Source organism: Echinops telfairi, unplaced genomic scaffold (assembly GCF_000313985.2).
Source record: "Echinops telfairi isolate 266 unplaced genomic scaffold, ASM31398v2 ScPeMD7_1;HRSCAF=3_0, whole genome shotgun sequence".
In the NCBI taxonomy this organism is placed as follows: Eukaryota; Metazoa; Chordata; class Mammalia; order Afrosoricida; family Tenrecidae; genus Echinops; species Echinops telfairi.
The window spans coordinates 16,731,620-16,736,543 of NW_022103896.1; the positions used below are offsets into that span (position 1 = coordinate 16,731,620).

General features: G+C 55.9%; 1 protein-coding gene across 2 annotated transcripts in view; it reads right to left on the reverse strand.

The window, feature by feature from the left end:
- The window catches only part of ZHX2 (zinc fingers and homeoboxes 2), a 159,169-nt gene that overhangs the window by 2,938 nt on the left and 151,307 nt on the right, over nucleotides 1-4,924 (reverse strand). The window contains exon 4 of one of the 2 annotated variants that reach the window (XM_045286340.1): nucleotides 3,551-3,591. The exons of the other annotated variant lie outside the window; for it this stretch is intronic. The gene's annotated coding sequence lies outside the window, so the exon portion shown is untranslated. The remainder of the gene's footprint in view (nucleotides 1-3,550; nucleotides 3,592-4,924) is intronic. 2 annotated transcript variants of the gene reach the window in all.

The following is a 4,924-nucleotide window of genomic DNA, read 5'->3' on the forward strand; positions in this document are numbered from 1 at the left end:
GAACGGCACAGTGGCAGGTAAGTCATTCAAGGTCTTACAAGACAGGGCACAGTTCTTGCTAATTGGCCTGGCAGAGTTTGGAGACTGTTTCTGAGTCAAGGTCTTGTTTGGAGAGCCGGGAGAGGGAAGGTGTGGGGGGGTGGGGGGGCTCTCGTCGCCATCTTTCTGGAAGTCTGGCTCTGATGGACGCTAAAGTCATCCCAGGATCTCCGTGATTCCCTGTGTGGCTCTGAGGGGCTGGAGACTGGTGTCTGTAACCAAGGCCATGGTTAGGCCAGGTGACTGCAAAGCTACTTTGCTGGCTGGGAAGGGCTGGGCCAGGGTTCTTCGCTCAGTGGCTCAGGAGCTGGAAGACTAGAATTCGCAGCAGATCAGCTCCACTGCCATTGGTTCATGTCTGGATGTGAGCTGTGCCCATGCTCCGCAGAAACTGCTGGACGTTAAACCCCATAGTGAAGTTAAGAAATCGGCGTGCAAAAGAATGTCTGTGGACGAGGCTGGGCTTCAGGGGTACCCTTGGGAGCTGGGACCGCCCCCCAAACATGAGTCAGTAAAAGCCACAGAATCATGAGACCCACCGGGATCCCAATGGGTGGTACAGTGAGAGCCCTCAGTTTGTGAGGAAAAGTGGCCTTCCAGGCTGCCGTGGTGGTGTTCAGTGGCTAATCACCATGCAGGTTGGTAGGTGGTGGTGGGAGAGGCTCACAGCCCCCCACCACCATCAGAGCAGGAGCCCCCAGGGCTTCCTAGGTGGCCATCTCTGGGGGAGCAGACAGCCAGTTCTTTTCTCCTCTAGGGTGCTGGGTGGGGTTCTCAGTTAGCAGCCACCATTCAGCCCCTAAGCCCCAGGGCTCCCAGCTAAGACTTAGTTCACCCCTTACATGAGCCAGGCCTGATGCTCAGGGCCATAGGAGATCACCTTGTTCGTTCATCCCTTAGAACAGGGCGGTGGTGGGGGACTTTCACATCCAGAAACGGAGGCAGATGGCAATCAATTCGTGTCAGCTGGCTAGGAAGTGGGGGGCCCGGGGTTGGACCTCACTCAGCCACACAGTCTGGCTCAGGCAGGGCTCTTTGTTGGCTCACAGGAGTGAGCTGGTCAGTTTCCCCTGAGCTGGGCAGGGGCTAGTGGCCCTAGGCACCCAGGTGGACCACCACATTTACCCCCCTAGAGGGCTCAGTGGACCACATCTAGCCTCCTCCTGACTCTCCCTGGACCAGAGTTTGCCCCAGCACCGGGCTCTTCATCAGCTTTGGGAAAGATTTCCATCCGCACTGTTCCCAGGACCCCAGGAAGGAGCCAGCCACCCACAGCTCCCCCCTCCCCACCCCTCCTGGGAAGGCTGAAGAGTGCAGGTGGGGGGTGGGGGTGGGGGAGCACTGCCCGGGGAGTCAGAGAAACCTGGGATGCCAGTCTGCTGCTTCCTCACCCCAGAGACAGCTTCCCAAGGGTCCCACCATCACACACAGTGGGGGGACCTGGGGAGGGTCTGCAGGCAGACCACTCACTCAACACTTCCTTCTTCTTCAAGGGGCCAGGTGTCCAGAGGGGCCTTCAGCGTGAGTGAGGGGGCCTTCATCTGTGTGCAGGCCCCCTCTGAGCCTTGCTTTTGTATTTAAACCAAGCTGAACGACGCCCCCCCCCTACCCGCCCCCGCACCCCACTCCGTGACCAGCAAAAACCTCATTGCTTGGATACAAAGTTAGCAGCCCGAGGCTTGAGCAGTACACCACCAGCACCCCTTCTTGACTCATCTCTAGTGAAGTGGTACAGATATGGATACCGACTGACTGATCAATCGATAGATCGGGTAGATAGATGACCACAGATCCCGCCCCTGGCAGCGGGTCCCCAGCTTCTCCCCACTTTCCTCAGGAGCCTTTGCTCCCATGCAGGATCCCCTGGGCAGCTGTTACCCTGCTGCCCTGAAATGGCCTAGCTGATTGTCTTTCACGTGTGAGATGCTCAGGACAGGGCTGTGCCCGCAGCCCCATATGGCTCCTGCCCCCCACCCCCAGGACACTCAACACTGGTTTGTTGATCAACACAAACAAGACAAGAGAGCCGTGGGGTTGTCGGAGGAGCGGCTGGCTACCAGGGTGGTAGTGCAGTCCATATTTCAGTGTTCTTTTTAAATTTTAAATAAGATCACAGTGACCCCGATGGGTGGCTTCCCACAAGTTTCCTGGGCCTCCTACTCAAAGTCATACCATGTGGCCAGAGAGGTGCACCACGGCAGAGAACCAGTAGCCCAGCCATCACAGAGACCAAATCTCAGGCTGAGAAGGAAGCCACCAGGCCACCGACGGCTGGCCCATTGCTACTCGGGAAACCACTGGAAGGCAGTGAGTCTGCGTTTATAGAGCCACTATGAGTTAGGATGGGTTTTAAACTGCTACCACCCCCCTTTATCCATGGGTAACACTGTGATGGCTTATGTGTGTCCATGGTGCTGGACACTGTGTCATCAGTATTCTAAACAGTAGCAGGTCACCGAGGCTGAATGGCTTTGAGCAGAGCTTCCAGACTAAGGTAGACCAGGAAGGCAGGCCATCGACTTCGAAAAGCCGGCCAATGGAAACTCTATGGATCACAAAAGAATACTGTCTGAGCAAGTGCTGGGAGATCAGCCTGCAGGTTGGACGGTGCACAAAGCCACGCAGTAGCCGGGACAATGGATTCCAGAATGCTGACGACCGTGCAGAGCAAGCAGGTCTGGGCCACATTCCACTCTGTGGTACGTGGATGTGGTCCCCAGGGTCAGAGCAGACTTGATGGCCACTAACAAAACCAGGCTGGGACAAGTTGTCCGAAGGGCAGTTAGAACTCTGAGGGTCAACGGACGTGGGACCAGGGCAGCGTGGCGACGGGGCAGCTGAGGACTACCTGCTGAGTATCTGCTGATGGCTGCTCCAACAGGTGTCTCCTCAAGCTGGCCGCTCACAGGGAAGGCAGCCGTGCCTCCAGCTGCGGCTCTGTCTGCCGTCAGCTAACGGCCAATGCGTGATACTGATTAGCAGACCCCAGAAAACAGAAAACCAGCAACCCTTGTTACTCCTTCGCTTGGTTCAATAAGCAGTTATTGAGCATCTGCTCTGAATCAGGCATGTGGGATTTCGAGATTAATGAGGAGATATGGTCCCTGACTTCAAGGGCCTGGTAGGGGAGAGAATTGCAATCTATGCACTCACTTGCTCACCCACTCACGCATACATATGTATCTGGACAGCTCATCCAAGCTTCTCCTTTCTGATTCTCTCGAGTCTCTGGAGGGGTCAGGCTGACTTAGAGGGGCATTTCAATGCTTGATGATGACACAGTTTGGGAGACGGTAAGGGGCCCTTTGGGAACTGGCACCCCCTCTAGGCAGTCTGCCACTCAGTGTTGGGATCCAGTATCGTCTGAGCCGACCCCGGGGCACAGGGACAGTTGGCAGCCTCACATGCACATCTAGCAGACACAGTGAGCCTGGAAGAAACTTTGCTGCCCTCCTGGTACACCCCCACCCCGTTTTTTGGCGATTTTCTCATGCAATCTACTGGACCGTACCCTCGGATCGCTGTTATGCCGGATACACAAGGTCCCACGGACTGCCAAGAGAGCAAATACATGTTAGAAGAAGTACAACTTGCTCCTTAGAGGCCAGGATGGTTAAGAGTTTGTCTCGTGTACTTTGGACATATCGTCTGGAGGGACCAGCCCCTCGGGACGGACCAGCCCCTGGAGAAGGACATCACGTTTGGTCTGGTGGAGGGGCAGTGAAAAGAGGAAGGCCCTTGACGACATGGAGTGGCACTGTGGCCGCAACAGTGGGCTTACACGTAGCTTTGAAGAGGGCACAAGACTGGGCGGTGCTCCATACACAGGGTCCCTCTGAGCCAGCACTGGACCATCGTTCTACTCTGCCCCAGGGGGTTCTGGGAGGTGGAATCCACTCAAGGGTGTGGGCTTTGACCTTTGGCGGTTGTTTCCGTTGTCTACCAGGGGTAGTAGGGTGGGTGGTGGACCGAGCAGAGGGGATGGGACCTTGCAGACTGAGGTCCCCACTTGGAAAAGCTCAGAGATCAGAGGAGGGATAATCCAGCAGCCTTGCGCTAACAGACTACATCAAATGACTCCTGCATTTCAACGGGAAGACCTGGCTGCTCTGCAGGGTCTTTGAGAAAGCAGAAGGAACCCAGGCAGCTAGATGGAAGAAGGTGGGTGGCGCTCGGGCTACACCCCTCCCTCGAGGTAGACCACCGAGCTTGTCCCCTGGAGAGTAACGTGGTGGCATGTATTTGTTCTCCTGTGTGTGGCTCCTGACACTGCTCTTCGAACAGCTGCTGGAACTGGTTTCTAGAGGGTCTGTCTCTCTTCTGTGTGCCTCATCTGATTACTGGGTGGATGAATGGATGGCCTGCACAGGCAGCCAGCGTTGTCTTCCTTCATCAACAAAGAAGAGTGATAATTCCCAGGGTTCCTGGGGGAGGGACCTCACAGATCATTCTGGGAGCGCTCACCTTGATTTTGTTATTTGTAAACAGAATGAGGGAGCCCGTTTAAGTGATGTTGGAAAACCCAACCTGGGAAGACCACACACCTCCCCCTCCTGGGGGCCAGCTGCCTGGTTTAAGAGTTCAGTCTTTGGCAAAGCTAGATCTTGTCCCAACCCCCTCTTAAAGTCACCCCTACACAAGTGGCAGTGCTTGGGGCCCTGACAGGTGATTCACACGGCTCTATCCTGAAGCACCAATACCCAGTGGCTAGTCCCTTTATGGGCATGATGGGTCCCTTAATAACCATGGCAACCTCCCTTCCCCTGTGGCTCTCCTGGCTCCCCTGGCCTCAGTCAGGCCAGTCTCTTCCAGAGTGAAGGGCTATGGGTAAGTGAGTGACACTGCTCAGTGACACACAGCGGGGCTCCCCTCGGCAAGGTCTAGA